This window comes from Aythya ferina (genome assembly GCF_964211825.1).
Source record: "Aythya ferina genome assembly, chromosome: Z".
Lineage (NCBI taxonomy): Eukaryota > Metazoa > Chordata > Aves > Anseriformes > Anatidae > Aythya > Aythya ferina.
In genome coordinates, this window is record NC_140299.1 from 37,231,845 (window position 1) to 37,244,144 (window position 12,300).

Genomic DNA, 12,300 nt, shown 5'->3' on the forward strand with positions numbered 1-12,300 from the left:
GAGGTTGGAATGGACCAATGCAGGTCGTCTGGTCCAACTCCTCTGCTCAAGCACAGGCACTTAAAGGAGTAAGCTCAGGGCTATGTCCAGATGTCTTTTGAATATGTCAAAGGATAGAGACTCCACAACCTCTCTCGGTAACATCTGCTGGTGCTCAGTCTGCTTCGCAGTGAAAAATGCTTCTTGATATTTAGATAGAATCTCCTGTGTTTCAGTTTTTGTCACTCCTCTCAGCCACTCCTCATAAAAGAGGTCTTCCCTTAATCACGTTGGACTCTTTCCAGTATGTCTAGGTCTCTCTTGTGCTGGGGTCTCCAGTACTGTACTGGACACAATCCTTCAGGTGTGGCCTCACCAGTGCTCAGTAGAGGGCAAGGATCACCTCTCTTGACCTGCTGGCCATACTTTGCCTGATGTAGCCAAAAATACCATTAGGTATCTCTGTGGTGGGGGTGCTGTGCTGGTTCATGCTGAACTTGGTGTCCACCAGGACTCCAGGGTCCTTTTCTGCAGAGCTGCTTTGCACCTGGCTGGCCCCCAGCATGTCCTGGTGCCTTGGGTTTCTCCTCAGGTGCAGGACTTTACTCTTCTTGTTGAACTCCGTGAGGTTCCTGTCAGACCCCTTCTCCAGCTTGCCCATGTTCCTCTGGATGGCAGCACAACCCTCTGGTGCATCAGCCACTCCTCTCTGTTTTGTGTCACCTGCAGACTTGCTGCAGGTGCACTCAGACCCATCATCCAGTCTGTTAAGATGTTGAACGGGACTGGACCCAGTATTGAGCCCTGGGGTACAATGCTAGGTACTGACCTCCCAGCTCGATTTGATTCTCCTGATCACCAGCCTCTGAAGTTTTCGATCCACCTCACTGCTCATCCAGCCCATACACCAACAACCTGACTGTGGGGATCTTACAGAGGGTAGTGTCCAAGGAGGTGTGCCATACTGAAGTCCAGGAAGACCATATCCACTGATCTTCCCTCATCCATTCCAGGCATTGCTAACAGGTTTCTGTTACGAGTGTTTCACATATGAGTGTAGTCTTCAGAGGCCTGGCGTTTTGGGTTACGTGAGGTATAATGGACTTCAGGGACATTGCCAGTTAAGACTTATTTGACCAACATTAGTTGTGGCCTGCCTTATCTTATGCTATCTTAGCCCTTATTAAAAGGTAGCTTACTGTGCTGGTTACAAGCTTGTGGTGCATGAAATATTGACAATATTGTTTAAGTGCAAGTTGGAAATGTGGCAGAATAAAAGGATACAATTTCTCATGTCTCACCTCCAGGAAAAATGAAAGGAATCTTTTAATGAGCAAGCAGGTTAGGAATAAGATTGTATTGCTGGAAGATGACACTTCAATTTCTTACATGCTGCTTAAAAACGTGTTTGATGGGAAAGAGGTGAAGCTAATCAATGCCAAGGTGAAGACTGTAAAACTTGCAGGTAATGAAAAATTGAGGTATGACCATGGCAGTGTGATCCTAAGGCAGCAGTCAGAAATCACTGTATCAGATGCATATTCTTTTGTAACTGCATGAGACTCTTTTTGGGGGGAGAGAATGCAAAGCGTAAGGTAGCTTATTGGTGCTTTATTGGCATAACTTTTTTAGCAAGGTAGTTTTTAGAACTTCATTTCCATGCTTTCATTCGGAAGCATGTAGTTTTATTCAAGGGGCAGGAGCAGGCAAAGTGAATTGCACTTGTAAAAGCACCGCAGTGCTTGTGGAGAGCAACCTGTGTCTCATCTTTAATGTAGTTTCTTCTTGCAAATCTCTTTCTGTAATCATTCAGAACTAGTATGAGCAGCACACCCCAACTGTGGCTGTTTTGCCATGTCTGCTAAATACTCTATAAGCAGGAATACAGGCTCTGGGCCTGGTAAATGAGTTGATTATTGTCAAGCAGAAGGGTGGGCAAGTCTGGCTGCATGTTCGAACACCTGCAGTAGACATATGTCTATCCTATTCTGAGAAACTTTTCTTCGTTTCTGATCCTAAGTGCTGTTCGTAAGCCAGTTTTCTTCTTGTGACTGGCTGACTATGTGAAGACCATCAAGGTAGCTCAGGCTTTTTACTTCGGTTTTCCTGTTCTTGTCTTCACGCCATCTCAAACTTGGCTTGCTGCAGTAGGTCTTCAAGTTCTGTGATGAGTCAGTAACCTACTGAAGACACTGAAAGAGTAAAGGCATAATGCTTTGGTTATTAACAATTTGATGTAGTTGTTCAGAGTGTAATTTGACAGTGATTAAAAGAAACACTAACCTGCTGAAAAAACATGACAGAAGTAATATGACACCTGGGCAGCATGGCCTGAGCTGCGGCTGTTGGGAATGATTCTGCTCTGAATTTCACTGCAGCAATACAGGATAGCACAACTGACTGTAAATTAACAGTTTGAGACAAATGCAAATGCAAGTCAGCAGAGCTGCAGAAGCTTTTGACAGATATAGGGAACAGGATTAAAAGTTGTTGTATAGCAAGATGTTAGTGAATTTATTTACTTTGTCATGTTCTGCTGATTTAAGGCTAAGTTTTTGTGCACCAATACAATAAATAAGATTGATTGATGAATACAGCCTCTTGAGCTAATGATGGCTGTCTGTCTACATCAGAACTAAGAAGCCTTTCATTCTGGTAAGAAAGTCCTTCATTGGGAAAAACAGCTTCTGCCCAGATACAGTTTCAGCTTTCCCTTACAATTGCATCATATTTTTTTGTTTCCCTAATGATCAGTAGAACTCCATGTGAATTAGAAATTGTTGTTTAAAATGCAAAACACAAGCCCAAAACTGTTGATCACCTCTAACTGGGGAGTATTTAACTTGCTAATAGGGACTACAAATGGTGAAGTTTTAGTCTTTTAAATTACTCTGGATTTTAAAATACTTTGCTGCAAAATATGCAAAGTATTCAGATGTCTTCTTAATAGTATCACATAAAGCAATCAGTATAATTAGTATTATAGCTGCTGTTTGGATGGGTAATGTTTTGGAAATTCGGAGTGCGAAGAATAGTGTGTTTGGGTTGATGTTTCCCTTCTCAGTCCTTACTACAGCCAAGGAGACTTGCATATTCCACTGTTAGCACTATCTAATGCGTTACTGCCTACTAAATAATATTCTTTATTCTGAAAGATCTTAATGCTTTTAAGACTGGGACTTACTGCCTAGCTTAGTTGAACTTGGGATCTCCTGGCACTTGTCATGCCTCTGACAAGTTATTTTAGTTCTGAGTCTACTTAATGGCTCCACAGAGATTACAGTGCAGTACAGCAGTGCAATGAAAGGTTATCACGTTGTTTATTGTAGGTGCAGTGCTCTCTCTAAGGCAGGAACAATTATCTAGGGCTTGGCTTTCTCTTGGAGTTAAATTATTTGGGGGAAAAAGCAGTGGAACTCACATATGGGAGGAATAACTGATTACTTTGATAGTCGGTTAAAAGAAAAAGTCAAGAAAGTAAACTTGGGCTGACAGACCTCACAGTTTAGTATTGCAAAAGGTAAATAAAATGTCCACAGGGCAAAATGAGAAAGTGTGAGCTATGCAGACAAACCATGGACTACCTCCTGTACTACAGCAGAGTATGTGAAATTGCTAAGGCATGCTGCTGGTGAAGTACTGTTATTTTGTGGTTCAGACAATTAGTGCTGATAGTTGTGAATACTGAATAGAAAGGCTACAAGTGACTGCAATGCAAAATCTGAGTTGAAGAATTGTGTTTCCAGAGAAAACAGGGTCAGAAACAGGAAATGCACTTCTAGAACGTTACCCTTTATATACTTTTCACATTTACTACAGCTCTACAAGTCAGGTTCACAAACAAGATCTCCATTGCCACACAGAATATTGTTCTTATGAAGAGCCCATAGTCGCTGGGATAAATTAATGGAGCATTTCAAAAGCTGTGCTAGGTTTAAAAATAATTAGTATAACTGGTTTGGCAGGCATTTTTCTAGATTTGTTTATTATTTTTTCCCTTATCCTTTGCATTAAGTCCTTTCCAGAGGACTTCAGTGTATGTACAGTGTGTTATGTCCTTCACCACTTAATAAAAGCTTGAAAACCTCGTGTTCTGTGATGAGCAATTATATTAGATCCATTTTTAGCTGATGCATTTTGGAGTAATGATCTGAAACATTGTCCAAGAAAGTCCAGAAATCTTTTTAAAAGGCTGATGTATGAAGAGTACTGTGTGAGCTTTTAGGCTGCCTTAAATCAAATGACTGCAGAAGCTGCACTGACACATGCTGTTCATTAAAGACTTAATATAGTCCTTCTAATCGGATGAATTTTCTTGTTGTGCAAAAACTGTTATTACACTCTGTGTGAAACCAGCCATGCTGCAGGAGAAGAAATTAAATCGTCTGACTGAGAGGTCATTGGTGAATAGTAGCAAGAGATCTATTACCATTATTAGAGGATTATGAGGCTCTAGAGGACATCCATTCTTTTACAGTTTTTCAACGGCTGGAATGAATACTTCAGAGAACTACATCCAAAGATGCATTATTTCATGATCTTTAGGAGTGAGAGTGGAAGAAAAAGGCAAAATACTTTTTTATTCAGGAGACCGGGTTTAAGAATCTGTTGAAATAGATTTGGCTTGCTCAAGTCGTGCCTGATGGTGTTGTTCCACATCTCATTATGTGAACTTTGGGAGTAGCTGTTGGGGAATGATCTTATTGTAGTCTGATCTTTTGGACAGTTTCTTTGTGGTTGAAGTTTATTGGTTAAGATCATAATGGAGTATGTGTAATTTTTGAAAACCTTGCTTATGTTCTCTTAAAAAGTGCTTGAGTTTTTTGAGATCAGTTTATTTTGCAGCCTTTATAAACAGAATTTTATTTACAGTTGTGCACTGAAGTGAAGGAACCAGTTCTCAGATGTGTGTACTGTTCAATATTTTTGTTTTGCTCAGTGGAGCAAGAAGTGCCAGAGTGCTGAACACTGTTGAAAACCTGGTCACTGGAACCACTGAAAAACTGTTTCACTATCTCTTGCCTAATTGAAAAACAAGGTTATTCCTATCTCATCTCCAAAGTTCAGCCCTGTGTTTCCTAGAAGTAAAACCAGGAACACATTGCAGTGGCGGACCCTTTTCAGTGGTGCTTGGTGACAAGAGGCAACAGGCACAAACTGAAGCACAGGAGGTTCTGGCTGAATTATGAGGGGGCACTTCTTTACTTAGAGGGTGGCAGAGCACTGGCACAGGTTGCCCAGAGAGGCTGTGGAGTCTCCTCTGGAGATATTCAAAACCTGCCTGGATGCCATCCTGCACAATGTGCTCTAGGTGATCCTGCTCAGCAGGGGGGTTGGACCAGAAGATCTTTAGAGGTCCCTTCCAGCCTCAGCCATTCTGTGATTCTGTGACATTTTGTGTATTTTTGGTTGGCTCTTTGAGGTGGGGAAGGGGACTGGAGTGATCTCTTAATGTTAAAATTGACCCAAAAGAAACATCCGAAATAGATATTCAAGCAAAGAGTGTGTGGCCTAAATCAAGTAAAGTGATACCCTACATTTAGTAGTCAACATGGGGACAGCATTACTAATACGTATTTGTATTACATTGTTTGAAATGAGTTGTTCCTTTTGGTCACAGCATTTACTATTTTCAGTCTTTTACTTTGTTTATTTTATTGTTTTTATTTTGTTTTGGCACAAGAAACAATTTCCCTTCCATAAGGTGTAAGGAAATGTGAACAGAAGAGAAGAATCATCGTCCTTCCCAACTGGCCTCCCATAGCTTGTGTTTCTGAAGATGAAAAATTGTCCTGTAGCTTAAAAAAAAAAAAAAAAAAAAAAAAAAAAAAAAAGTCCCGTTAATAAATAGGAACATTTTGTCTGACATAGAATCACAGAATTTCTAGGTTGGAAGAGACCTCAAGATCATCAAGTCCAACCTCTGACCTAACGCTAACAGTCCCCACTAAACCATATCCCTAAGCTCTACATCTAAACGTCTTTTGAAGACCTCCAGGGATGGTGACTCCACCACTTCCCTGGGCAGCCTGTTCCAGTGCCTCACAACCCTTTCGGTAAAGAAGTTCTTCCTAATATCCAACCTAAAACTCCCCTGACACAACTTAAGCCCATTCCCCCTCGTCCTGTCACCAGGCACGTGGGAGAACAGGCCAACCCCCACCTCGCTACAGCCTCCCTTGAGGTACCTATAGAGAGCGATAAGGTCGCCCCTGAGCCTCCTCTTCTCCAGGCTGAACAAGCCCAGCTCCCTCAGCCGCTCCTCGTAGGACTTGTTCTCCAGGCCCCTCACCAGCTTCGTCGCCCTTCTCTGCACCCGCTCAAGCACCTCGATGTCCTTCTTGTAGCAAGGGGCCCAAAACTGAACACAGTACTCGAGGTGCGGCCAAATGTTTAATCTTACTTGTTTAATCTAACTTGATACGAGTCAAGTAAAGGGCTGTTGGCATACCTGCACATAATTTTTGAGGTGCAAATCATTGCTAATAACAAAATCCAGAGTTTTGAAACCTTTTGTCAGATTGATAATGAGAGGCTTGACCTTACTTATGTCCACATATTCCAGGAGAGTGTGGGATGGAGGAGGCACTTCTGCTGGGCAGTGTGCCTCTCCACCTTTGGAGCTGCTTTCTATGTGCTGAGCTGATGCCGACTTTTTGGAGTGTTAAGCCTTTGATTTAGCATAGATATAATACAGAGATTAGTCCCAGTATTATTTGTGCATTACCTGAGTGAGAGAGGAGCAGTTTGCTGGCCAGGAACATTTTGTTTTTCTCCTGATCTTGTAGCTTGAATGTAAATTTCCAAACAGGTACATTTAAAGGACAATCCCTTTAAGGAAATAATTAACTGTCCTTATAGTTGCAAGTGCTTAATAATTCCTTGAGAATTTGGTGTGTTGAACTTAGGGTAGAATAAACTTCGTAACTAGAAAGTTAATGTGAACACAGGACTTGGAATGAATTTGCCCTCACAGCTGAGGAAAGGTAGGCCTGGTCATACTGATTTTAAAGGATTTGAATGCTTTTATAACTAAAAATTAATAATAATGTTTCTTTTGAATGTCATTTATTTTGCATGTCATTCAGTCTGATTGTCATTTGCGTAGTCCATTGCTGCTGCAATGGAAAAAAAAGTGCAGAAAATAGTCTATTGATTAGAAAGCTAGCTTAAGACCCAATGGAGTAGTGTAAGACCCTGTCAGTCAGCAGAAGATGGGAGAGATCCATAGGAAGTAGCTTAGGTAAGAAAGTTGAGCATTATGAAGACCCATCTGACATCTCTCTTACTGATACAGCTTTTCTGTGCACCACCACAAACCAATGACAGCATTAATCAGGGATGGGTATGGTTTGAAGAAGTAACAAAACCCTCTTATCCTCAGAGTTGAGTGTATTCCAGGCATGCTGCTGCATGCCAGATGTTTTGGATAATGTTAATAGAAGACTTTTCTTCCCTGTTAACACATTGTGCAGTTGTATGGAAGACTATCTATCTCAGTGAAAGAGCATACAGTGATCTAACTGATGACTTCTGGGCTTATAATCGTTAATGTTAGTGTTCCACCCGGAGATACGGAATGACCATTGTACGTTTATCACCAAGATTTTACCTCAGATTACTTATAAGATACAGATAACAGTAAACCAGTGGTTGATTTATTTTTTTCTTAACACTCAAGTTACAACAGGTGCCCAAAAATAAACCTACTTACATCTACCAGAGTTCCTACCCTCAAGTTTTTTTGTTTGTTTGTTTTATTCTTCTTTTATTATTTGGTTTCTCTGCAAAACTTCCGTTTCCTAAAATTTGACAGAGCCAAAACATGCTCTTGATTTGAAGATGTTAAGTCTTTGATTCTCAGGTCTTACTTTGTGTTCTATTTAATTTAATCAGTTTTAATTATCTTCCTGTGTAGTAATGAACATCCTTGTCTTTTAGGCATTGCTTTTATCCTTTTGGCATGGGTCAAGTGCAGAACACAACAGTGTTGTGCATAGGTTAGGCTAAACAAATCATTGGTTTGGAAGTGGGAAGAGAAATCAATGAATTAAATTTCATGTTTTGAAAGAAGTTTTTATTTTCTATTTTTCAATGTCAACACAGATGTTGTTATTGGATTTTGAGTAGGCCTAGAATTAATTAATTAAATTTAATTAAATCCTGTCATTTGCAGATGGGCTTGGAGCTACTTACTTCTCCCACTTGCTGTTGTACTTCAAAGAACATTGTAATAACAAAAAATACTTAATTTGATGGAGGATTAATAAAACATTATGACATGACAGTCTTGAAAGTATGACAAGGCATTTCAAAGACATTTAAGCTAGGAGGAATATTCTGATTAAGGCACATGGTAGGAGCATAAATTCAGGGTAGCCACCAGAGACTGGGGGAGAAGAATCCCAGCTGCTAACTGTGTCTGAAACAGCAGCTGAGCTATGCTGAGAACACTACAGAACGAAAAGAAAACAGACTTGCTATAAACAGAGAAAAAAAAAAAAAGTAGTTTCGAGAATTTTGGAGGAGGTAAAGACTAAGTCCTCAGTTCTCTTCTACAGGTTACATTAAAACCTTATTCCAAGGTGATGCTATGAGATGGATTTTGCAAGGAGTCACTCCTTTGAATTCTGTGGTGTATACCCATGTGTTAGGTCTGAAAGCAGTGTGAGGTTTAGATTTGTTGTCATATGAGAAAAAATAAGAGAACATCAAAGAACCATAAGTTATGTTGCTTCACAGGGATGTATGTTATGCTTAGAAGTATGTCACTTCTTGTTTTACCTTCACCCTTTTGTGTATTACTCTATTCTGAATGAGTTAGTTTTTTGAGAAAAGCAGACTGATTTCAGAGCAACTTGCAAAGAGTTGGCAGCTGTTCTGGTGAAAATCAGATGTAAAGTCACATTATCAGAAGGAATAATACCTATCTCATCCGCTGTCTTGAATTGTCATGAAGATGGTGTTACTTTATACTGTTAATGGAAGTGTAGAAGTAAATTTATCTCTGTCTACAACTGTCTTAGGCTATTGAGGCTGCTGAGACAAGGTTATTAGGTCATCCAAGGAGAATATTGGTTAAGAAGTCTGGTTGGGAATGTTCATGTTGGGACAGACTACTGAAGAATTAAGATATAAAACCACATGTTGTGGGTGACAGTGTTTCTTGTGGCCCATCTGTTTGACCTCTCACTATAAAGTAATAGTAATGTTTATTATAGATCTAGGTTTCAGGCAGAGGAAGCAAAACCAAAAAAAAATTACTAAATACAAGTCCAGAGAGATGCTTCAGATGAAAAGCGAAATTTGTCACTTATAGCTCTGCAAATTCAGATATGCTATTCTCTATCACCACCACATTGTATATTGATATGTACTAGAAGATATGCAGGGGCAAGTAAACAAGTAATTTCCACTTAATTATGTCTGAAATTCCTAAAATTAATTGATGTATTTTGAAATACATTGGGTTTTGGTCTGCTGTTTCCATAAATCTATCAGGTCTTTTCATGTTTAAGACGAAAGTTTAATTAACCCATTTGTAATTTACATTTCCTGTGTATAAGAATCTTTAATCCTTTTAAAGGAAGAACACTTGCTCCTACAGCTTTTATTTAGAAAACTAGTCATTATATGTCTATAATTGGAGAACTGAATGTTGTCTCTTTGCATATAAAGCACAAATAATAATTCAGTTTTAGCTCAACAAATTCTGCCCTCATCTGTATCTCTGCTGCTACCTTATTTCTATTTTGCTCTTTTTCAGACATTGTTTTTATGTGAAAGATACAAACCTCAAAAATCTAATTTCTTCAAAAAGCTGTAAAACTGCCCCGCTTGCCTTCAGTCCAAAAGAGGTCTGAAAGAAAAGCAGGGTCGGGTGAGGGGAGACAGGTACTACCTATGAGGATGCTTTCAGTTTGGAATAAATGGGAGAAAAAGCAAGGCACCGTTAAGCTTTTACTGAAAATGCTCCTGGGTATGGAAGTTTGCAGAAAATGAATACTACCGTAAATTCTCAGCTACCTCTATTGACTTTTTGCTTTGAAAACTTAACAGTAGAGCCACTCCCCTGTCTAGGCAGGTGATGGCTGCTTCTACAAAAGGTAAACAACAACCTTGGGAAATGGGGGGGACAGGCTAGTCCCTTAGTCAAAAATGTCAGGAGATCTTGGGGTAAATAAAGGAATTCATTTTATTTAGAAATGCCAAGTGGTACTTGTAAAACTTGAATAAATAATGTATTGTAGTTAATTTCTTATGAATTAACTATAGATTCCAGAACAAAACTTTTACATTTCTGGAAGTACAGATTTGAATTGCTCAATTATAAAAATAGTGCTGTCTTGAAGGACAAATGGCATTTTTTTGGTCTGTACTTCAGAATTAATAATTGCAGATGGAAGGATGCAAAGTCCCTGAGCTCTTGGATTTCAGTTTATTATTCTTGCTCTATCAGAAGTTTAGTGACTTCCATGGACTGAGATGAACCTTTGTACAGTGAAAAGTTTTATCTTCCGAAAATATCTGCTTGTGTAAAAATGCATGTTGAGAAAATGCTGTAGTGGAATTTTCCATTAATGTGATTTGTTTGTTTGTTTGTTTGTTTGTTTTGACCTACAATATGTATAAACGACTTATATACATATAGGGGCAGTTTCGCCAGGAAAAAAAATGAGATTTAAGATCACTGAATTATAGACTGGATTGAAAATGGGATCCGGTCCCTTAAAGACTGGATTTGGCAGTTGCTCAGTCTTTCAGTTCAGCCCTGTACGTGTGGTGTTTCATACACATTTATTCTCCTGCTTTGGACTTCCTGAATTTTCTAAAGTTACGGTACTTAAAGTTACAGGGGAAAGTAAGGCTTGGAATAAATAAGCCCCACTCTAGAGGAAAGGCTTGGAATTAGTAAGCCCCACTCCAGAGGTAAACAACAAAAGTGAAATGGAGAACTCTATACATCGTTTATCATTTAAGGAAAAGTTATGAAAGCTGAAAGAATTAAAAATAACTGTGTGTGTTTGTTATTGCTAAATATCAAATTTCCTACTTGGCTTTTGTGCTTTTGAGAATGACATTATGTTTTGATACAAGTTTTATCTGTGGAAGTTTAACTGATGTGATTAAGTGAAAATCGTTACTATTGTATAGAGTCAGAGTGTGAATAAGTGCTGTGTAATTGCTTTTAAGCATCCATGGAATCAAGTGGGGGAAAAAAAACAAGCCCATCATGAGTAGATTTAATTTTACATTAGAATCTTCACATGGAAAACAAAGCAAACAAACATAACCACAAGGCTTGTGGAATTTTTTGTGCAGGTCTGAAAGTACAGAAAACAGGTATAAATTAAAAGGGTTAAAAAAAAGCCACTTTTCACTTCAGGGAAAGCTCTGTGACAATCTTCTACCATATATTAGGAAAATGGAGTAAATTACATTGAATTATGATATGTTTGAGGGTTATGATAGTAGCATCATCAGAATTCCTTTGTAATGACAGAAGTCACTTGAAATAATTTCTTCAGTGATCTATTATGCTTGTTAGTATACCATTTTCACTTAAGGTTCCTTTCAGTATGCCTGTTAAGGAAGTCTCAAGTAAAAATGACTGTATTATGGAAATTGGAGAGGAAATGTTGAACTTCTTGCTATTAATGCTCTTATGTTCAAGGAGTGGAGGACATATGAATAGCTGTAAATATGCAATTTTAAGTAGCTGAATCTTACTCTGTATTTTAATTCCCCACATGGAAGGAATTCTTAATAGACTGGTATGTTTGAAGAATCATTACACTTCAGAAGGAGACCATTGGTGTCACCACAATATACATGGTAACAAAACCTGCAGCATTTGCATTTGGTTGTGATGTGGTATGTTTTAAATAATACTGTCCAGTCATTAAAGGATTTCTTTAAAAAATGACACGTGAAGAGGATTTATGTCAGTGATTAACGAGTTAGAGCTTATGGATATTACTAATCTCCAAAATGAGGCCAATTAATACCTGCTGATTATGAGAGCCTTTAAAAATATCCTCTAGGATCTGTTGATGAACATACCGAATTCATACTTGCATTCGTTTTTACCTGATTTTCTTGCCACAGAGGGCCAGTTGTCAGTATTCTTGCCTACTGCAGTCGTTACAGCTGAACATGCATATCAAGGTGCTTCCAAGATGATAACATATTAAGAAGAAATAACTTGAAAGACCAATAAAATTACCAACTTTGAAGTTTTCCTTTCGTTTTTCTGTTGGCAGAAAAAGTAATGTGAAAATATAGGAGTTTCTAGTATGTACTCACAAAATCTATGTTGTG

The 12,300-nt window shown here is 38.8% G+C and overlaps 1 protein-coding gene across 1 annotated transcript in view; it reads left to right on the plus strand.

The window, feature by feature from the left end:
* Nucleotides 1-12,300, plus strand: part of FOCAD (focadhesin) — a 122,207-nt gene that overhangs the window by 42,764 nt on the left and 67,143 nt on the right. The window lies entirely within an intron of this gene.